General features: G+C 45.8%; 1 protein-coding gene across 1 annotated transcript in view; it reads left to right on the top strand.

Annotated features, from left to right (window-relative positions):
* The window catches only part of LOC137438800 (uncharacterized), a 183,362-nt gene that overhangs the window by 16,104 nt on the left and 142,843 nt on the right, over positions 1–24,415 (top strand). The gene's annotated exons all lie outside the window — the stretch shown is intronic.

The following is a 24,415-nucleotide window of genomic DNA, read 5'->3' as shown; positions in this document are numbered from 1 at the left end:
ATGCACGGGGTGGACAATATGGATACAGAGGCACAAACTTTCCCGCTACAAGTGAAAATACACCGTGGGTCAACATCTACAAACAAAGTGGGCTGGCATACGGGTTCTCTATATCCGAACAATGGCGCAAACGTTGTGCAATCGCCCTGCATGCGAATCCCCAGGGTGACCGTTAATAGCAGCGTTCCTCTTCTCCAATAGCTTGATCTCTGATCATCAATTTGGTTTCAGACCTGGTCACTCTACTCTGGACATGCTGCTTCTGCTTTCTCAACAATGGATGGAGGTCCTCAATGCCAAACAGGAAATTAGAGCTGTCTCCCTTGACATATCACGTGCCTTCGATACGGTCTGGCACCCCGTTCTGCTCACCAAACTCTCCTCTTTTGGTATCCATGGAAATCTCCACGCGTGGCTGGCGGACTTCCTCTCTAGTCATAGTCAACGTGTGGCCCTGAATGGGTTTCTCTCATCTCCTCTTCCTGTACAGGCTGGAGTTCCCCAAGGCAGTGTTCTGGGCCCTGTGCTTTTTCAGGTCTTCATCAATGATCTCTCTGACTCTCTTGAAAATCCTCTCTATCTCTTTGCTGATGACTCTACTCTCTGTCGCTCCATTCTTCATCCCTCAGATCGGCAGTCTGCAGCCTCCTCACTCTCTGCAGACCTGGACAAAATCACAGACTGGGCCCTGGTGTTGGGCTAGCGGCTAGGGTGCCGGCTTAGGATCCGACGATCCTGGGTTCGAATCCCGGTCTAATCGCTGAATTAACACCAGGGGGGTTGACTCAGCCTGTCATCCTTCCGAGGTCGGCTAATTGAGTACCAGTTCACTGGTAATTCCCTGTTTGTCGTTAAAGGCGGCAAAAAGGGTTGGTGTCAGGAAGGGCATCCGGCCGTAAAACATTGCTTCAAAAAGGGGACCGAAAAACAACAACAACCACGGTTCCCGAAAAAGGCCAACCCCCGCTTTGCGGGGAAAAATGGCCTCTAAAGGTGGTATATATCAATGATCTCTCTGACTCTCTTGAAAATCCTCTCTATCTCTTTGCTGATGACTCTACTCTCTGTCGCTCCATTCTTCATCCCTCAGATCGGCAGTCTGCAGCCTCCTCACTCTCTGCAGACCTGGACAAAATCACAGACTGGGCAAACAAGTGGAACATGTCTTTCAATCCTGACAAATCTCACACTCTTACGATGTCTCTCCGAAAAGACCGACTGGACAACCCTCCCATCCACTTTCTGAATAATCCTCTCCAAGAAGTTCTGTCACTCAAGCTTTTGGGTCTCACTATCTGCCATGATCTTTCCTGGGAAAACCACATTTCAAATCTGGCCTCCAAAGCCAGTCGCCGACTGGGCATCCTCCGTCGTGCGAAGTCCTTCCTTGACACACCTGAGCTCCTCACCACATACAAGGCTTTCATCCGCAGCTCAATACTGATCTCCCCTCTGGGCTGGTGCTCCTGCCTCACACCTAGCTCGTCTTCACGCTGTTGAAACCAAAGCATTCAGAATCATTGGAATCTCCCACGATGAAGCTAACTCCAAGGGCCTCTCACTCACTCACCGCAGGCAGGTTGGTGGTCTTTCCGTCTTCTACCGACTCCTCTCTGGCCTTGCCCCCCCCCCCCCCCAGCTCTCTCTGGGCTCTGTCCCGCAAATATTCCTACAGGTCGCACAAGATCTGCCTGCAACCCTCTTATGGTTAAACTGCCAAAATCAAGACTCTCTGCTCACATTCACTCCTTCATTCCTCTTTTCTCCCACCTCTGGAACAAACTCCCTCACTCTCTTCAATCCCACTCCACCCTCCAGGTCTTTAAAACAGCTGTTCACCACCATCTCTTATCTTCCCCCATCCAAAATATTGATCTTTTCTATCCCCGCTAATTTCACCCCAATTCCACTTTTTTGAAATACCAACTTCTGTCCTGGAAGTCCTTGGTGTCCTTGTGTTTTATACTTCTCCCACCCACCCCCCCCCCCCTTCCCACGCCTCCTCCCCCCAAGCCCTCTCCCTCCCACACATCTCCCTGGTCTTAAATGTTGTGCGCTCTCAAGTGTTTGTGTGCTTCCCCTTCTCTTGTCTTCGGCTCCCTCTTTTTATATATTTTGTTTGTCTGGTTGATTTGTTTGTGAAGTAAATGTCAGCTCTTTCACGAGCCTCGATTCAGTATACCAAAAAGAAAAAAAAAAGAAAAAAAAAGCGTTGAGATTCAAACCAAATCTCACCCTCTAAGACAAGTGTGCACGCCACAGGCCTTGAAATTATATATATATATATATATATATATATATATATATATATATATATATATATATATATATATATATATATATATATATATATATATATATATATATATATATATATATTGTTGCGGATATGGGATTTGCATCCATCCATATCCGCTTGTAAATATTCCCCTATTTCCTCAATACTTCCCAACTCTCCCCAATCCCCCATTCCCTAGTCCCATTTTCTGTAAACAACACTCTGTAGACCCGACCTCCCCCTATTTCCCCCATTAAATGTCACATCCAGGTCCACCGCATCTCAGGTAGACAACTATAGGACATCTTGCTAGTTATTCTTAGTCTATGTCAGGTAAGGATTCGTTTCCATTAATTCTGACCCTTCGTTGCACCAGAATGTGATTGTATGGCACCGTTAGGAAGTTTAGGACCTCCCAATACCTCCCCGCAGCTCTTCCTCACAGTTCTCTTCAACAACAACAACAACAACAACAACGCGCGCAGGGAGTGCGCGTCCTCACTCCGGCTTGGTTGGTAGGAGTGGTGGGAGGGCACCAGGCCTTCCCAACAAGCCGCCATCGGACATGTGCTCGACGGGGTTACCAAACAGGGGCTCCCTGTCGGCTCCTCGTCAAGGGCGGAGCCCGGTAACCCCCGCACCCAATGGAAGCGGCGGACCGGCCCCAATTGGGGTGGAAACAACCAGCCGAGGGCGTGTCACTCCCCGTTGAGCATGCGCAGTGAGAGAGAGGTGACGTCAGATGCACGCCGAGCTGAGAGAAAGCAAGACGTCCCCTCCGAGCGCTGTGAGACCTCCCTGCATCTTTGGACTGTGTTTATCCTGTCCCCGAGCCAAGGTGCACCTTGTGCCATCGACCTACCTGTCCATTCCTGCCATCAATCCCTGTGTAAGTCTACCTTGTCCATTTGTCCGTGGTCTGTCTGGGCTAAGATAAGACTGTATTTAAGTGCCCATCTCTTCTGTGTCTTTACCTCACTCTGCCTTGTAATCTACCCCCTTTTCTCCACCACTGTAATTATACCCTCCTCCAGAGGTCTTGAGAACTGTGCTGCGTCGTTTCATCTTTCCCAGTCGTCGTGTCCTTTCTATCATTGATTTGGCATAGCGCGATTTGGCCAACGTCTGGGTGAATCGGGTGAGTCGGGAAGAAACGGGGACAACTGTTCGGCCGCGGTTACCTCCGCTCGGTAAATAACATCCAATCCGCGGACCGTAACAATATATATATATATATATATATATATATATATATATATATATATATATATATATACAGTGGTACCTCGGCTTACGAGTGCCCCAACGTACGAGTTTTTCGGGATACGAGCCGTCGCTCGGGCGGTTTGTTGCTTTGGGATACGAGCCGAGATCCGATGTACGAGCTCAAAAAATTTATTTTTTTGAATTTTCCGGTTGTGGCTTCCGGTTCCGGTCACGTGGTTATCTTGCCGTGAAAGCATCTCTGCTTGGATATAAAACACGCAATCGTCGAAATACATTAGCGAGGAATCTCCTTGCTCCAGCCGGTGACGTCATCGGCGGGGATCCCCGCCTCCAGAGTGGCTGGTCACGTGACCGCCAAAGCGTGTCGCGCGTGCGGGTATAATGAGCTACACCTGTGGATCACGTGACCACGGAAGCACGCCTCGCTTGAGAGGCATGGCTTTCAGTTTGCGTTTTGCTTTATAAGGCGCGATAAATGGGCTTTTGAGTGTTAGCGGTTCATGGCGTTGACGGTTCATGACGGTTCATGGCGTTGACGGTCAAAAACCCATTACATCAATTTTACCAGGCACTGTACAGTAAGTACAGTGGACACCAAATGCACGGTGGAAGGCTAGAAGTAGAAGATCGTCCAAGACAAGTGAGAATAAGCCATACTTTGGAGATGACGTCATTCGCTGGTCCGATAACCAAAGATGTGGTATAAAAAACCAGGTGAGCTAACAATGCAGCAATGAAGGAATTCGGCCAAGGCACCGGCACACAACGACCTACCTACATCGAAAGACTCAATGCCAATGGTGACAGAAGCCAAGACGGCCGGCTTAAACACCGCCGAAAGACCACGGTGTACCAACTTACGATGCAGAACATCTTGCACTTAATATGATGACAACAGGTGCCATCCTCTGACGTACCATTACAGGTACAGGTACAGTACACGTGAGCACAGAGCAAAAGTTCACTGAAACCGAGATTAAGAAAAAAGAAAAAACACCTCGTGGTCCGTGCTCGATATCCGAGTTTCAATCTTTTCAAACACATGATGCTCTCGGTCACGGTATCTCCTGCGAGCTGCTTCTCCTTCAACCACACAAACAACAACTTCTCCATATCTTCATGGATAGAGGTCCAGTTTATTTCTTTACATTCTCTTGTATTATGTACAGTATATACGAGGTCGTGCTTGTTTATACATTATTTGTTATTTATAAAGTACATTTTTGTTATTTAAAAGCACCTAACAAAAAAAATTGGTGTTTTTTTTTTGAGGCTGGAACGGATTAATAGCATTTCAATGCATTTGAATGGGAAAATTTGCTTTGACTTACGAGCGATTTGGCTTACGAGCTCCGTCACGGAACGGATTAAACTCGTAAGCCGAGGTACCACTGTATATATATATATATATATATATATATATATATACAGACTTGGCATTTAATATGGATTATATATTTTTTCTTGACTTGGGTTTACTTTCTTAACTCAGTATATCAATCTGGTGAGTTTCTTTCACACTTTGGTGATTTATTTGTTAAAAGAACCATGTCACTGATTGTCTGTCGCAGCAAGAAGTCAACAACAGGATTATATCACAGGTGGCGTGGCAAAATGTACGGACAGGTGCATTTGATGATTGGCTTCACAGTCGGGTATACAAGGGTTGTTGCGTTCTGTATTAGTGGAAAACAACTGCTGCATGTCTCCAAAAGTTATTGCCGCTTCCTCTGGAGATGGTCCGTCAACTCGACAATGCTGTTTGTCATGGAGTGGTGGCTTTACGAAATTACGGCATGAAACAGCGTGCTATTGCTCGGCAGTATGGCATCACTCAAGGTCAGGTGTCAAAGATCCTGAAACGAAATGCTCAGAGGGGTGTCCCTACACCAATACCGAGGCCAGGACGTCCCCGCAGAACCACAAGGAGGAATGATCGCCAGCTAAACCCGGTTAGTCCACAATGGCCGTATCAAGTCAGCTAATCGGCTTGGGGCTGAGTGGCAGCAACTGACAAATGTGCCTGTATCCAGAAGGCTAGTCAACCAACGACTGGTTCAAGCAGGCTATCGTGCCAGGCGTCCCCTGAGAAAGCCACGCCTGACCAGACAACACCGCCAGCGCCGATTGCAGTGGGCCAGAGAGCACCGTCAATGGCAGCCAGGACACTGGAATCACGTGATCTTCAGCGACGAGTCTAGATTTCTGGTCTATCGTCAAGATGGCCGCGTCCGAGTGCGCAGACAAGTGCATGAAGCCTACAACAAAGATTGTATAGTGCCAAGAGTCCAAGCTGGAGGTGGTGGGGTGACCGTTTGGGCTGCTTTCCATGCAGGGGGAAAAACTGACCTGGTTGTTCTGAATGGAAACCTGAACCAGTTCAAATACAGGGCCATTCTGGAAGAAACATTGCTTCCATTTGCTCGTGCAGCCTGTCGAGGAAACTTTGTCTTCCAAGATGCCAATGCACGGCCTCATCGTGCTCAAATGATCCAACACTTTCTTGCTGACCGTGGTGTAGAGCATATGGAGTGGCCTGCCATGTCCCCGGATATGAATCCGATAGAGAACTTGTGGGCAGAATTAACGCGTCAAATCGACCACTTGAACCAGCAGCCTACCTCTGTGCGTGAATTGCAGCAGGCTATTGTCTGCATGGCAAGCGATTCCTGTCTAAACCTTGGCAAATCACGTGAACAGCATGCCTCAACGTGTACGTGCTCTCCTGAATGCTCGTGGGGGTTACACGATGTACTGAACTGTAATTTTACTGTCCGTAATCGCAGTCGTAATTTAACTTTTGTTTTTGTTAAAAAATTTTTTGGCTAATGTGCAAAATAAAGAGATATTTCTGGAAAACGTACAGAAGTTTAACACAGTACTGTCCATGAATTGAGTTCGATATCAGTTAACATCACTTTCAAGGATCAATTTATTTGTTTCGAAATGTCATATGTGGTTTTTGTTTCTTTTAAAGGTCACATTAACAAAATCTCGAAAAATTTCAACATAATTCCAATGAACTTTTGGTTCTAAGACATCTTGAAAAGTAAGTTCACCCCCACAAAAAAAATATTCCATATTAAATGCCAAGTCTGTATATAAAAGAGAACCATATTTCTGAGGTAGCGTCATTACAGAGGAACGGGCTTATTTTAGCTGAGGCTAATGACTGTACCTGAGTTGCTGTGTTGTCATGATTTACACCAATCATAATACAAACAATTACTTTCCACAAATGTATTAGTTGTGTTTGTGATATTACATTTTTATAGGCAATTTAGGTTGAATGTTTTTTTTTTCAAGAAAGGACCCCTCAGCACAAACATAGGGGAGGGGTAGGTGCAGACTGGAAGTTTGGGACGATTACACCTCACCACCACGTAATTCAAAACACCTCACCACCAAGTAATTCAAAACACATCACCACCAAGTAATTTAAAACACCTCACAGCCATAAAACACGTAATAAAAACACCTCACCACGAAATTGAAAACACCTCAGAGCCATAAAACACGTAATAAAAACACCTCACAGCCATAAAACACGTAATAAGAACACCTCACAGCCATAAAACACGTAATAAAACACCTCACAGCCACGAAATTAAAAACACCTCACCACCACATAATGAAAAACACCTCACCACCACGTAATTATAAATATATCACCACCACGTAATTCAAAACACCTCACCACCACGTAATTCAAAACACCTCACCACCATGTGATTCAAAACACCTCACCACCAAGTAATTCAAAACACCTCACCACCAAGTAATTCAAAACACATCACCACCAAGTTATTTAAAACACCTCACAGCCATAAAACACGTAATAAAACACCTCACAGCCACGAAATTAAAAACACCTCACCACCACATAATGAAAAACACCTCACCACCACGTAATTATAAATACATCACCACCACGTAATTCAAAACACCTCACCACCACGTAATTCAAAACACCTCACCACCATGTGATTTAAAAACACCTCACCACCATGTGATTTAAAAACACATCACCACCACATAATTCAAAATACCTCACCACCACGTGATTCAAAACCACCACAACGTTATTAAAAACACTTTACAACCATGGAAACAAAAGTTTGAGGGAGTCGTTAGGTGACAACACAGACACTGCCCAGATGTGTAGATATATAGATAAATGACTGTACCCGAGTTGCCGTTTTGTCATGGTTTAAACCAATCATAATTCAAACAATTATTTTGCAAAAATGTATTTGTAATATACGTGATATCACATTTTATAAACAATTGAAGTTGAAAAAAAAAATTCCCCCAAAAAAAAAATTGGAAAAGTTTTCAAAAAAAATACCCTAAGGACATACCGACGGAGGAGATAGGTGCATACCAGAAGTTTAGTACGATTTCACAAAAGTTTGAGAAAGTAGTTCAGTGACAACACAACACAACAGAGGACAGGACAGACGCTGCACAACAACAACACACAACATGCATTTTAAGGCCATTTTCCCTGCTAGAGCGGGGGTTAGCCTTGCGGTCCCCATGACAATCTTCTCCATCTTGCCCTATTTTCTGCATCTCTCCTTGTTAACCCCCTTGCCCGCATTTCTTCTTCCACCATCTTTCGCCAAGTCTTTCTCGGTCTTCCCTGTCCTCTACTTCCTTCTACATTCATTTCCATCACTCTTCTCAACCAGTCACTTTCATCCTTCCTCAACACATGACCAAACCATCTCAACCTGTTTATCTTCACAGCATCCATCACAGGCATCTATTCCCATCTTCTCTCTCAACGATACTCCGCACATCCACCGAACCATTCGCATTTCCACCCTTTCCAACCTTCGTTGCTGCTCTACGTTCATTACCCATGTCTCGCTCCCATAAATCATAACACTTCCGTTTCCGGTCCCTGGAGCAAGGAAGCGTCTTCGACCTCTGCATGGCAGCAAAGTTATAGTATTTTTTCCATTCGTGTCTTCGTCAATTTCTACTGGTTTTTTATTGTGCATGTGTTGCAGTGTGTTTTCTCGTTAGTGTTGATTTGCAATTCTTGCAAACTTTTGTATAATTTAATCGTTTTCTGTCCCACCGCGTGCGCGGCCTGCTTTTTATCGGCTTCCCTACCCCCACAGGTGTTCCGTGAATTTAAGTTCTTTCCTTCGCTGTATTGCTTATTTCTTAGATTTTCTCTTCTCCCCCTAACTTCCCCGAACATCGACCACTTGTCTAATGTTTTAAATACCGTCTGGCAAATACCGTAATTAATTGTGTTCTGCTCCTCGTGTGCGGCCTTGTACCCCCGTCGTTGTTTGCTAACTTAAGTCCCCTACTTCGTCTTTTGCTTGGCTCTTAGATTTTTCCCTCCCGAACATAATACTCTTTGTCTGACGTTTTAAATCCCCACCTCCCCCCCCCCCCCAAAAAAAAACCAAAAATAAATAAATAAATAACCAAAAACATTTATTTTTTCTTTCTCCACGTGTGCTGTTGTCTCATCCTGTACTTCTGCCCAGGTGTGCTGTTCGCCCCGCCCCCATTATCTCCTTGCCATCCATCTTTTGCTCTGTTCACGTGACTCGTGGTGGTCCCTCTCGGCCCTCCCACCATCGGAATTTTGTGCATTTAAGATTGTTCACGGTTCTGTTAAATATTATTTAAATATGTTTAAACTTTCCCCTTCAGTGTTTTATTCAGTGGTATATTACAACACGCTGTTTTTCTTCATATTTAAAATGCTTCTTTCAATTTCCTCTCCAACTCATTCCACTTCAAAAAAAATAAATTCAATCCCTTATAACTCTAAATCACTGCATGCTCTAAATTCACATTCTTTCCATCCTTCCTCCATCGTTCTTAATCGGATTGCTAACTTGAAAATCACAATAAACTCAATTTGTTATCAATGTTCGTCTTTCATTAATCATCCACTTTCTAAACTCCCCTCTTGCCCCTCCCCTCCAAATCCCCCCCCCCCCTTGCCCCTCCCCTCCTAAACTCCCCCCTTGCCCCTCCCCTCCTAAACTCCCCCCTCACTCCTCCCCTTCAAAACTTCCCCCCAACCCCTCCCATTCAAATCTCCTCCCTTACCATTCCTCTCCAATTCTCCCTACCCCCTCCTCCTCCTCCTCCTCAAAGCTGCCTCCTCCCCACTTCGTCTCCCTTCTATCTCATACCTCCACCTCCCCCAACCTTCTACTTTCCTCTGCCCCCCCCCCTCAAACAACCCCTCACTGTGCCTCATCCCTTCACCATCAAACCTTTCGTTCTCCTCATCCTTCCTTTTCTTGTAACTCTTCTGTAATCTATGACACACTATCAACTGCTCTCCCTACCTCCCCCTCTCATCCTTCATCGTACCCGATGCTCCCCCTCTCTCTTCATTAACGGTATGGACCTCAAACATCCGGGGCCTTCACTCAAACCTGACTGATCTCTCCATTCAGGTTGCTTCTGACAATCCAGACTTGATCTGCTTAACAGAAACTTTCCTCCTTCAAGATGTCTCTGATTCCTTAATATCTCTTCCTGGTTACTCCTCCTCCGTTATGATAGACCTGAGCCTCGTCGTGGTGGTGGGGTGCCTGTCTTTATAAAAAAAACTCTCTTCCTCACTTTCCTTGCACTGCCCTCTCTCCACCTCACCCCCAGGGGTACCTCTGGCTACGGCTTCCACTCTGCTCCCACCTTTTGTTCATATGTGTTCTGTACCGTCCTCCAAACAGTGATGACTCCATTTACATTTCACTGTTTGACAACATGGACCAACTTCTATCCACTCATCCCAACTCTCTCTTCCTCATATGTGGCGACTTCAACTGTCATCATGCCAGCTGGCTGGGTGTGGGTTCATCTCTCACCAGCCATGGCACCTCAGCAAAGGCCTTCTGCGACTCACTGGGATTGACACAATCTGTCAATTTCCCGACCCGGATCTCAGCCAATGGTGTATCTTCTCTTCTAGACTTGATAATGACAAACTTCCGTGCTAATGTCTGCTGCTCTTCTTCTGCCCCAATCGGTTCTTCTGATCATGTGCTTGTTAAAGTGGACATCTCTCTGGCCATTCTCAGAGAGCCTCCTCAGCGTCGCCGAGTCTAGCATTTCACTCAGGCCGACTGGCATGGTCTTCAAGCAGCCATCAATCATCTGGACTGGTCTCCCATCTCTACTGCCTCTGACATCAAGTCTTCCTGGGAATTCTTCCAAAGCAAACTGCTCTCTCTCATGCACAGATTTATCCCATCTCGTCTTCAGTTATCTTACCCTTCCTCCCATCCATGGTACACTGAATCTTGTGGTAAGGCAGTTGCCCTGAAACAACTTGCCTTTGCCTCTTGGAAGGCTAATCCAACTGAAGGCAATCTCAGTTCCTTCCACCAAGCTCAGAACAAGTGTGTGTCTACCCTCAGGAGTGCCAGGAAGCACTATCTCTCCACACTCAAGAATGAACTCTCAAACCTGTCTCCTTCCTCCAAATCCTGGTGGCGTCTGGTCAAATCCGTTTCTGGTGTTTGTTCCCCCTCCATCCCCTCCCTTACCTCAAATGGCGACACAGTTGACACCGCACGTGACAAAGCCGAATGCCTCAACTCTGTGTTTGCCTCAAAATCTTGTGTCCCAAACCCATCTCTCTCTGTTCCCACCTTACCCAGTCGAACCCAACTGCTCCTGGACTCTGTGTCCTTCTCTCCTGACAAGGTGGAGGAATGTTTGTCAAACCTCGACTCTGATTCTGCAACTGGACCAGACGGCATCAGCCCACAGGTCCTAAAATCCTGCTCTGCCGCTCTATCTCACCCTCTCTCTGTTCTTTTCACCCTCTCTTTTGCTCAAGGTCATCTGCCAGCATCCTGGAAATCAGCAAACATTACCGCTTTACACAAAAAAGGTGCAAAAACAGATCCTTGCAACTACAGACCAATCAGCCTGCTCCCAATTATCAGCAAAGTCATGGAATCCATCATTGCTTCGGATATCAAATCCTTCCTCTTCTCCAATGGCTTGATCTCCGATCATCAATTTGGATTCAGACCAGGTCATTCTACTCTGGACATGCTGCTTCTGCTGTCTCAACAATGGATGGAGGTCCTCAATGCCAAACAGGAAATCAGAGCCATCTCCCTTGACATATCACGTGCCTTCGATACGGTCTGGCACCCAGCTCTGCTCACCAAACTCTCCTCCTATGGTATCCATGGAAAACTCCATGCATGGCTTGCGGACTTCCTCTCTGGTCGTAGACAACGTGTGGCCCTGAATGGATTTCTCTCATCTCCCCTTCCTGTTCGGGCTGGAGTTCCCCAAGGCAGTGTTCTGGGCCCTATGCTTTTTCTGGTCTTTATCAATGATCTCTCCGACTCTCTGGAAAATCCTCTCTATCTCTTTGCTGATGACTCCACTCTCTACCGCTTCAATCCTCTTCCCTCAGATCGGCAGTCTGCAGCCTCCTCACTCTCTGAAGACCTGGACAAAATCACAGACTGGCCAAACAAGTGGAACATGTCTTGCAATCCTGACAAATCTCACACTCTTACTATGTCTCTCCGAAAAGATCGACTGGACAACCCTCCCATCTACTTTCTCAGCAATCCTTTCCAAGAAGTTCTGTCGCTCAAGCTTTTGGGTCTCACTATCTGCCATGATCTTTCTTCGGAAAACCACGTTTCCAAGCTGGCCTCCGAAGCCAGTCGCCGACTGGGCATCCTCCGTCGTGCGAAGTCCTTCCTTAGCACATCTGAGCTCCTCACCACATACAAGGCTTTCATCCACAGCTCAATGGATGGAATGAACTTCTAAGGAGTTAGAAGTGGAGGAATGGTTGATCAGAGTAGTGATGGCAATGTACAAAAGAGCATGCACAGCTGTAAGGACGAAGGATGGGAACAGTGGTGAGTTTGAGGTGAAGGTGGGAGTGCATCAGGGGGTCGGTACTAAGTCCACTACTATTTGTAGCTGTGATGGAGGTGCTGGCTCAGAATGTAAAGGAGGGTTTACCGTGGGAGTTGTTGTATGCAGATGATCTGGTGTTGATTGCGGAAAGTATGGATGGACTGAAGGAAAAGATGAACAAGTGGAAGGAATGTATGGAGACAAAAGGTCTGAAGGTGAATATAGGAAAGACGAAGGTGATGGCAAGTGGTAAAGCATGTGGTGAGGTGGAAAGAACTGGGAAGTGGCCATGTGCTGTGTGCAGGAAGGGTGTCGGAGTGAACTCCATTCAATGTACAATGTGCGCTGAGTGGGTTCATCAAAAATGTAGTGGTCTGAGAGTGTCATTAACCAGTGTGGCAGCTACATTCAAATGTAAGGTGTGCACAGAGAGAGCTGCAGATGGAGGAAATGTTGAGTTGGATCTTGGAGACGGCGTGAAGCTGGAAGGTGTAAAAACATTTTGCTACCTCGGAGACATGCTGAGTGGAGAAGGTGGATCAGACACGGCAATGGTTGCTAGAGTGAGATGTGCATGGAAGAAGTTTCGGGAACTGAGTGGCGTGCTGATGAGGGGAGTGTCGTTGAAGCTGAAGGGAAAAGTGTATGCTGCATGTGTGAGAAGTGTTATGATTTATGGGAGCGAGACATGGGTCATGAATGTAGAGCAGCAACAAAGGCTGGAAAGCGTGGAAATGCAAATGGTTCGGTGGATGTGCGGAGTATCGTTGAGAGAGAGGAAGACAAATGATGAATTGCGAAAGATGATGGGAATAGAGCCTGTGATTGTTGCTGTGAAAAGGAACAGGTTGAGATGGTTTGGTCATGTGTTGAGGAAGGATGAAAGTGACTGTTTGAGAAGAGTGATGGAAATGAATGTAGAAGGAAGTAGAGGACGGGGAAGACCGAGAAAGACTTGGCTAAAGATGGTGGAAGAAGAAATGCGGGCAAGGGGGTTGGTTAACAAGGAGAGATGTAGAAAATAGGGCAAAATGGAGAAGATTGTCATGGGGACTGCAAGGCTAACCCCTGCTCTAGCAGGGAAAATGGCCTTAAAATGCATGTTGTTTGTTGTTATCCACAGCTCAATGGAATACTGTTCTCCCCTCTGGGCTGGTGCTCCTGCCTCTCACCTAGCTCGGCTTCAATGCTGTTGAAACCAAAGCTTTCAGAATCATTGGAATCTCCCGCGATGAAGCTAACTCTGAGGGCCTTTTACTTACTCACCGCAGGCAGGTTGGTGGTCTTTCTGTCTTCTACCGAATCCTCTCCGGCCTTGCTCCCCCAGCTTTGTCTGTGCTCTGTCCCTCAAATATTCCTACAGGTCGCACAAGATCTGCCTGCAACCCTCTTATGGTTAAACTGCTAAAATCAAGACTCTCTGCTCACCTTCACTCCTTCATTCCTCTTTTCTCCCACCTCTGGAACAAACTCCTTCACTCTCTTCAATTCCACTCCTCCCTCCAGGTCTTTAAAACAGCTGTTCACCACCATCTCTTATCTTCCCCCATCCAAAACCTTGATCTTTTCTACCCCTGCTAATTTCACCCCAGATCCACTTTTTTGAAATACCAACTTCTTTCCTGGAAGTCCTTGCAGTGTCCTTGTGTTTTATACTTCTCCCAACCCACCCCCCTACCCATGCCTCCTCACCCCAAGCCCTCTCCCTCCCACAGATCTCCCGATGTCCCTGCTCTCAAATGTTGTGTTTGTGTGCTTCCCCTTCTCTCCCCATCTTGTCTACCACTCCCCTTATTATATACGTTGTGTGTCTGTTTGATTTGTTTGTGTGATAAATATGAGCTCTTTCACTAGCCTCGATTCTGTATACAAAAAAAAAACCCAAAGACTGAAAACACCCCAAATACTGAAAAGACCATTAAAGGGCAACCCAAACGCAATTTTTTTTTTCCCTGAAGCACCATTGGCAATCATTAATCACGGTCTAATTTGAAGGGATTTTTTTTTTTTTTTTGCCAATCGCAAAGTGCCGAAAAAACCCGAGACTGTCGATTTTCGAGCTTTCCAGTGACGTCACATTGTGAACTCACCGTGATCCTGCCGGCGACAGAACATAGAGAAACGGCGCATTGCGCACTCGGATTCCGATACTGATTGGGAATGATGAAGGGGGGTGGGGACGTGTGGGGGTGGTCGTGGGGTATTGTTAGCTAGGGTGACAGTTGACGGGGGATTGTGAGGGGATGGTGGGAGGGGTGGGGGGGGGGTGGGGTCGTGGGTAGTGTTAGCTAGGGTGATGGTTGAAACGGGATTGTGGGGGGAAGGTGGAGTGGGGTTGTTGTGGGTATTGTTAGCTGGGGGGATGGTTGATAGGGGATTGTGAGGGGATGGTGTGGTGGGGTAAGGGGTGTGGGACGGTCATGGGTATTATTAGCTTGTGTGATGGCTGATGGGGGATTGTGAGGGGATGGGGGAAAGGGGGGGGGGGAGGTGGTCATGGGTCTTGTTAGTATTGTTAGCTGGGGTGACGGTTGAAAGTGGATTGTGGGGGGAAGTGGAGTGAGGGGGGGAGGGGTGTGGGGTTGTAATGGGTATTGTTAGGTAGGGTAATGCATGATTGGGGATTGTGAGGGGATGGTGGAGGGGAGTGGAAAGAGGGGGTGTGGGTTGGTTGGGGTTATTGTTAGCTCGGGTGACTTGGACGTTTTATTTTTTTTTTCTGGAAAATTGAGATGCCTCAAAAACCAAGCACACCTAAGTGGAACAAAAATCAGCAAAAGCAATATTACCAAAGGAAATCAGCAAGAAATCCAAGTCAAAGTAGTTGTGTCAGCAGAAAATATCCGATGGCAGAAAAATGTGTTGCACGCTTGAAACAAGATTGCCCGTAGGGTAGCCCACAGGGCGGGTACTCTGCTGGCATGTGTGTGTGTGCGTATATATATATATATATATATATATATATATATATATATATATACAGTATATATATATATATATATATATATATATATATATATATATATATATATATATATATATATATATATTACATGCACACACACACAGTATGCAGGTTTCAGAAGGTGGAAAAGAGTCCTCACAGGTCTCTAACTATCCACCTTCGTTTCTAAGTTAATGTGCTGAATTGTCAAATTTTCTTGTTCTCAAAATTTTGTTCCGAGGGTTCTTTTCAGGGTCATCACTGAGCCTCGGACAGCTTCCAATTGCAGTTCGTTTGTGGTAATGTTCCCATGGAAGGTTTTTAAGATCTCTGTGAGGTTCTTTTTATCATTCCCATTGCTCCAATAAAATGACTGGTACAATTTCTGCGCTCTTCAGCTTCCAGAATGTTTTCACTTCATTTTTGAGGTCTTGTTATTTGATCATTTTCTTGATTTCTGCATTATTTACGCCAAAATTGCTGGGGATTGACACCTTAGTTAGCAATGCCTTCTTTTCTTTTTTGTACCTCACAACTATATCCAGTCACAATGCTTTGTTTTCTATGTTCACGCTCGATGGGATCATCAGGTCACACATGAGCATTACGGTCATATTTTCAATTATCGCTTTTGTTCATGTTTCCAAGAGTTTTCTGAAACTGGGACATTGAGACTTTGGCAGATGTGCCAGTGAATTACTCGACATACTTTATTGTGCCTTTAGGTGTGCAGCTGCTCTGACGAGTTTTTTTACATCCTCAGAGGAGGTGGCTCATGCATTCTCTTTCTACCTTGCAGAATCCACATTTGTCCGATTGACTCAGCCCCACCATTTTATTAAAGCCATTGGTGTCGTATTATTGGTCTTGGGTATTAATAATGATTAGTTCAGCATGTGTGTGTGTGTGTGTGTGTGTGTGTGTGTGTGTGTGTGTGTGTGTGTGTGTGTGTGTGTGTGTGTGTGTGTGTGTGTGTGTGTGTGTGTGTGTGTGTGTGTCACATGACCACTCACACTTAAAATTGACTTTGACATTCTATTTCTTGGGAGCTGATTTAATGATTCTCTTTATTGGGAAAATAGAATATCCCTTTGATTCTACATCATATTGATGACATTTGCAAATGGTCAACCACCACAAGGAAGTAAAAAGGAAATAAGTTAGCTGCAGTGTGGTTGGCAGTGGAGTAAGAAGGCAGTGGTGAGTGCAAAGAATGTGATAACAGTGGCAAAGTATTACAAAAGACTGATGTAGCCATTTCCAGAAGCGAAACGTGCTTGAAACAAAGTGTCTGCTAATCCTCACAAAAAATTCATTGTAATTTTTTAAAATGGAAATTATTTGGTATTGGCCAATGAAAGAAGTTAAAAATAAGAAACCTTGCATGCCAAAGACTTTCAAGCATTTGCATTTGGAGTAGAAACAAAAACCAGCATTTGAATTAAAAAGTAAAAACCTCAAAATAAAAACCAGATCTGCTTTGAAATAGATTTTTTTGTTGAACCAATGACTTACTTTTGTTTTGATGATTACTTTTGTTATATAAATTTATCCAATTTACTGGACTTGAATTCAGACTGTCCTCAGAAGAACGAAAAGTCATTTTTAGAGTCCAGACCAATGTCAAAAATAGAAGTATGTCGTTTAAGATTTTGTGGCTTCAAATGGCCTTGTGAATTGCTCTTTAATTTTAACGTTTCATCTCCCATATGAGCAAGTTTGTTTGTTTGTTTGTTTGTTTGTTCCTTATACATTTCCAACTCATTGGGCCAACTTTTCCGAAACTTAGTGTACTGCATTATTTTCACACAGGGGAGCCCTCCCCATCCCCTCCTCCCACCTCTCTCTTCCCCATTCCCATTCCCTTCCCTAATAAATTATTTTCACATTTCAAAGGTGGACCCACAGTATTCTTGCTCCCCGAGCAAAATGAGGAACATTTTACATGCAGTTTGTAAAATTACTGCTTCATTCCTCACACCGTATGTTGTGATATGCCCTCGCGCAATCTCACGTGATCTGAAGGCACTTGGTGTTCACAAAACACGGAACCAAACACATGGAGCTCTATTGATTCCGCTGTAATAATGATTACATGTACTTCGATTTTAACCTCTTCTACCTCCTCTGTTACCCTCGTTATTTCCCTTTGCGCCTCCACGAGACCCTCCTCCAAACGCCACCTCAACTGTTTCCATTGTATGTTCTATTATGTTTGTGTTCGCTCATCGCCCGGTCCTTTACCTCCATTACTTTGCCCATCTCTTTGATACCTCATCATGCCGCGTTCTTCACTACCTCTTTATTGCCTTGTCGTCAGTCCTTCTACCCCTGTACGAGTCCTTCTACCTCCTTCACGTTCCCCATCTCTCTCGCCAGTCTGGCGTCGCTCTCCTTCAACTCTTTCCAGAAAACGCTCCTACACCGCCTTACCTCTTCCGAACAGCCGCCATTTCCTTGCCCATCGCTTTACCCATCTGACGTTTGATTTTCCCCACTCATCGCGTAATTCTCGTGCCCATCACTTGCATTTCACAGCTGATTATTTCTCTTAACTCCATTTGTGATTTAAAGGGGACCAGAGAGCCCCATATGGAGCGGTGCGAGCGCACTGCCTTGTGGGACAGGTTCCATGTATGCTGAAATTTTCCTTGTTTTGGTTCTTCTCACGCTAACCTTGTGAAATCACCAGGTGTGTACTCCACTCGTGCGACAACACCATTTATCACACTGAGTGAACAGGTGATCGATTTATTTAATTAATTAATTAATAATTGATCGGAACGGAATCCCTTCACAAAGGGATTTAAATTAACCCAGGAGTTCCTTGTTCCTACATTTTCATTTTCCTTCCTCCTTCCTTTCTCTCTTTCATTCTTTCTTTCCTTCCTTCCTTCCATGTGAATGCTGCTTCATCAGAATGAACATTACCTCAGACGGTACCTCATTGTCAGTTTTTAAAATAACAGAATTTCTGTTCTGCTCGATGAACCAATCGATTAGAGAACCGATTTAAAATGTATCGATTCACAGCCATTTAACAACATCAATATGTCAATCCTGGCATGGCACCGATCAAGCATCATAAACAATGTGCGAAATGAGTCGTTATTTAATTATTTTATCGTCGGAACCGGCATAATAATCGGCAGATTTCTTTTTTCCCTCATCGGTTATAGTCAAATTTCCGAATTGGCAAAGCACTAATATATATACCGTATATACATATACATGTACATACATATATACAACAACAACATGCATTTTAAGGCCATTTTCCCTGCTAGAGCAGGGGTTAGCCTTGCAGTCCCCATGACAACCTTCTCCATCTTGCCCTATTTTCTGCATCTCTCCTTGTTAACCCCCTTGCCCGCATTTCTTCTTCCACCATCTTTAGCCAAGTCTTTCTCGGTCTTCCCCGTCCTCAACTTCCTTCTACATTCATTTCCATCACTCTTCTCAACCAGTCACTTTCATCCTTCCTCAACACACGACCAAACCATCTCAACCTGTTCCTCTTCACAGCATCAATCACAGGCTCTACTCCCATCATCATTTGTCTTCCTCTCTCTCAACGATACTCCACACGTCCACCGAACCATTCGCATTTCCACCCTTTCCAGCCTTCGTTGCTGCTCTACGTTAATTACCCATGTCTCGCTCCCATAAATCATAACACTTCTTACACATGCAGCATACACCTTTCCCTTCAGCTTCAACGACACTCCCCTCCCCATCAGCACGCCACTCACTTCCCGAAACTTCTTCCATGCACATCTCACTCTAGCAACCGTTGCCGAGTCTGATCCACCTTCTCCATTCAGCATGTCTCCGAGGTAGCAAAATGTTTTCACACCGTCCAGCTTCACGCCGTCTCCAAGATCCAACTCAACATTTCCTCCATCTGCAGCTCCCTCTGTGCAGACCTTAAATTTGAATGTAGCTGCCACACTGGTTAATAACCCTCTCAGACCACTACATTTTTGATGAACCCACTCAGCGCACATTGTGCATTGAATGGAGTTCACTCCGACACCCTTCCTGCACACAGCACATGGCCACTTCCCAGTTCTTTCCACCTCACCACATGCTTTACCACTTGCCATCACCTTCGTCTTTCCGATACTCACCGGCAGACCTTTTGTCTCCATACATTCCTTCCACTTGTTCATCTTTTTCTTCAGTCCATCCATACTTTCCGCAATCAATACCAGATCATCTGCATACAACAACTCCCACGGTAAACCCTCCTTTACGTTCTGAGCCAGCACCTCCATCACAGCTACAAATAGTAGTTGACTTAGTACCGACCCCTGATGCACTCCCATCTTCACCTCAAACTCACCAATGTTCCCGTCCTTCGTCCTTACAGCTGTGCGCGCTCTTTTGTACATTGCCATCACTACTCTGATCAACCATTCCTCCACTCCTAACTTCCTCAATGCCCATGTCAATACTTTGTGTGGAACTCTATCAAATGCTTTCTCCAGATCAACAAACCCAAGAAACAACTTCTTCCTCTTCTCCATGTACTTCTCCTGCAACTGCCTCACAATAAAGAGTGTGTCTGTCGTTCCTCTTCCTGGCATAAATCCAAACTGCGTTTTGTCGATCTTCACCTTCTTCCTTATCCTCCTCTCCAACACCCTTTCCAACACCTTCATTCCATGCTCCAATAACTTTATCGATCGGTACGAGCCACACTCCAGAGGGTCACCTTTCCCCTTGTATAGAGGGACGAGGGTACTCAGTTCCCAATCCACTGGAATGCGGCCTTCTTTCACCACCAGATTACAGATCTCTGTCATTCTCTTCACACCCCAACTTCCTGCTGCCTTCAACACATCTCCCACAACTCCCGTCGACCCTCCCGCTTTTCTACTCTTCATTGCTTTTATCGCTTCCTCAACTTCCTTCTCAGTTGTCTTCTCTGCCGGTCCTAAAACTGGGTTACTCTTGATGTTGCCATCCCATTCATTCTCTGTATTCAACAGCATTTCCATATATCTTTTCCATCTTCCTTTAATTCCATCTGGGTCCACAATGATTTGTCCCACTTCATCCTTCAAACAACTCACCCCCATCACATCACACCTCTCTTTCGCTATCTGCTTTGCAATCCTGAATCCCACTCTCTGACCCTCTTCCGAATCCAAGCGTTCTCCGAACATTTTCCTACATGCCTCCTGCGCCTTTGCTACCTCTTTCTTTGCAGCCTTCTTGGCTGCCTTATAACTTTCATGCTCTGCTTTTTCTGCTCCGTACCCTTCGCCTTCTGCCACTCCTTGAACCTCTTCCTCTTCTCGTCAATCCACTTCCCAACTTCATCATCCTACCACCATGTTTCCGAGTGCCTCGATGGTCCTTTTGTCCATCCACATACCTCACCAACAGCTCCCAACAGACTATCTTTCATTGACATCCAACCACTTTCAAACTCAACCACATCATCCTCCACCAATGGTCCACCATACTCAGCCTCTCTTTTCATGCCTTCCTCACTATCACCTCTTTCAACCTCCACACCTTCATTCTCGGTTGGTACTTCACCCGCCGAGCTCTCCTCGCACCTTTCACCCTTATGTCGCAGACAACCAAGTGGTGCTGTGAAACAGCCTCCTCCCCTGGGATCACCTTTGTGTCCCGGAGGTGCCCCCATCTCGCCTACGCACCATCAGGTAGTCAATGGTTGTCGTCGACCCACCTGACGTGTATGTAACAAGCTTATTATCCTCTTTCTGGAACTGAGTATAACAAATCAACAAATCAGCTCCATCAGCAAACTCCAAAATCCTTTCACCTTCTCCATTTCTCACACCATATCCGTAACCCCCATAAACTCCCTCAAAACTGTCCATACTCCTTCCCACATGTCCATTTAGGTCTCCTCCTACCACAACAACTTCCACATCTTTCACGTTTTCCATCAGCTTAGGGTTAGGGATCTCGTCTCGTCTCTCGCGAGATCTTGGAGACGGTGGCAGGGGTTTTCGACGGTCCACACGGTCTCCACGTTTTTCAAAGTTAAGTCTGTTCACAATTGTATTTTGTCGAAACTGTATTTATCGTTCGGTGTGTGAACTTATAGTGTCCCCCTTGGAAGTTTCTCGGTGTTTATCTTTCATAAATTAATCGTTTGTTAGCCGCGTCGCGAGCAAGGCCTTGCAGCCTCAGGCTTCCCCCATCGAAGGTTGTTCCTTCCTTCGCTGTTTTGCGAGCTTTTTTGATTTCCCCTTCTCCACCAAGCTTCACCAAACATCTACTATTTGTCTAACGTTGTAACCCCCACACCCCCCCCCAAAAACAAACAAAAAAACAAACAAAAAAAACTTTTATTTCCCTTTCTCCTCGTGTGCTTTTGCCTCTGCCCACGTGCGTTGTCTCGCCCCGCCCCCATTTTCCCCTTGCCTTCCACCTTTTGCCCTGTTCAAGTGACTCGTGGTCGTCGCTCTAGGCTTCCTCTCCCCATTGGTATTTTTGTGAAAAGAGATTGTTCTTCACAGTTCTGTTTAAATATGTTTCAACTATCCCCTTCAGTGTTTTATTCAGTGGTTTATTACAACACGCTGTTTTTCTTCTTATTTAAAAGGCTCCTTTCAATTTCCTCTTCAACTCATTCCATTTCAAAAAAATATTCAATCTCTTATGATTCCAAATCACTCCATGCTCTAAATTCTCATTCATTCCATCCCTCCTCCATCGTTCTTAAACGAATCGCTAACTTGAAAATCACAACAAACCCAATTTGTTATATATGTTCATCTTTCATTAATCATCCACTTTCTAAACTCCCCCCTTGCCCCTCCCCTTCAAATCTCCCCCCCAACCATCCCTCCCAAATTCTCCCTCCTCCCACCTCCTTCTCAAAGCTGCCTCCTCCCCACTTCCTCTCCCTCCTATGTCATACCTCCACCTCCCCCAACCTTCTACTTTCCTCTGCCCCCCCCCCCCCCTCAAACAAACTCTCACTGTGCCTCATTCCATCACCATCAAACCTTTCGTCCTCCTCATCCTTCCCTTTCTTGTAACTCTTCTGTAATCTCTGACACACTATGAACTGCTCTTCCTACATCCCCCTCTCACCCTTCATCTGACCCTACCCCTCCCCTCCCCTGTCCTGCACCCGATGCTCCCCCTCTCTCCTCACTAACGGTATGGACCTCAAACATCCGAGGCCTTCGCTCAAACCTGATTGATCTCTCCATTCAGGTTGCTTCTGAAAATCCAGACTTGATCTGCTTCAGAGAAACTTTCCTCCTTCAAGATGTCTCTGATTCCTTAATATCTCTTCCTGGTTACTCCCTCCTCCGGTACGAAAGACCTGATCCTCGTCCTGGTGGTGGGGTGGCTATCTTTATCAAAAACTCTCTTCCTCACTCTCCCTGCACTGCCCTCTCTCCACCCCACCCACAGGAGTACCTCTGGCTACGGCTTCCTCTCCGCTCCCACCTTTTGTTCATATGTGTTCTGTACCATCCTCCAAACAGTGATGACTCCATTTACATTTCTCTGTCGGACAACATGGACCAACTTCTATCAACTCATCCAAACTCTCTCTTCCTCATATGTGGCGACTTCAACTGTCATCATGCCAGCTGGCTGGGTGTGGGTTCATCTCTCACCAGCCATGGCACCTCAGCAAAGGACTTCTGCGACTCATTGGGACTGACACAATCTGTCAATTTCCCGACCCGGATCTCAGTCAATGGAGTATCTTCTCTTCTGGACTTGGTTATGACTAACTTCCCTGCAAATGTCTGCTGCTCTTCTTCTGCTCCATTCGGTTCTTCTGATCATGTGCTTGTTAAAGTGGACATCTCACTGGCCATTCTCAGAGAGCCTCCTCAGCGCCGACGAATCTGGCATTTCACTCAGGCCGACTGGCATGGTCTGCAAGCAGCCATCAATCAACTGGACTGGTCTCCCATCTCTAATGCCTCTGACATCAATTCTTCCTGGGAATTCTTCCAAAGCAAACTGCTCTCTCTCATGCACAGATTTATCCCATCTCGTCTTCAGTTGTCTTACCCTTCCTCCCGTCCATGGTACACTGAATCTTGTGGTGAGGCAGTTGCCCTGAAACAACTTGCCTTTGCGTCTTGGAAGGCAAATCCAACTGAAGGCAATCTCAGTTCCTTCCACCAAGCTCGAAACAAGTGTGGTTCTACCCTCAGGAGTGCCAGGAAGCACTATCTCTCCACACTCAAGGTTGAACTCTCAAACCTGTCTCCTTCCTCCAAATCCTGGTGGCGTCTGGTCAAATCCGTTTCTGGTGTTTGTTCCCCCTCCATCCCCTCCCTTACCTCAAATGGCTACACAGTTGACACCGCACGTGACAAAGCCGAATGCCTCAACTCTGTGTTTGCCTCAAAATCTTGTGTCCCAAACCCATCTCTCTCTGTTCCCACCTTTCCCAGTCGAACCCAACTGCTCCTGGACTCTGTGTCCTTCTCTCCTGACAAGGTGGAGAAGTTTTTATCAAACCTCGACTCTGATTCTGCAACTGGACCAGATGGCATCAGCCCTCGGGTCCTAAAATCCTGCTCTGCCGCTCTATCTCACCCTCTCTCTGTTCTTTTCACCCTCTCTTTTGCTCAAGGTCATCTGTCAGCATCTTGGAAATCAGCAAACATTACCGCTTTACACAAAAAAGGTGCAAAAACAGATCCTTGCAACTACAGACCAATCAGCCTGCTCCCAATTATCAGCAAAGTCATGGAATCCATCATTGCTTCAGATATCAAATCCTTCCTCTTCTCCAATGGCTTGATCTCTGATCATCAATTTGGATTCAGACCAGGTCATTCTACTCTGGACATGTTGCTTCTGCTGTCTCAACAATGGATGGAGGTCCTCAATGCCAAACAGGAGATCAGAGCTGTCTCACTTGACATATCACATGCCTTCGATACGGTCTGGCACCCAGCTCTGCTCGCCAAACTCACTTCCTATGGTATTCAGGGAAATCTCCACTCATGGCTTGTGGATTTCCTCTCTGGTCGTAGGCAACGTGTGGCCCTGAATGGATTTCTCTCATCTTCCCTGCCTGTTCTGGCTGGAGTTCCCCAAGGTAGTGT

Source organism: Myxine glutinosa, chromosome 13, assembly GCF_964187855.1.
Source record: "Myxine glutinosa chromosome 13, kmMyxGlut1.1, whole genome shotgun sequence".
Lineage (NCBI taxonomy): Eukaryota > Metazoa > Chordata > Myxini > Myxiniformes > Myxinidae > Myxine > Myxine glutinosa.
This window is presented reverse-complemented; position numbering and strand designations above follow the sequence as displayed.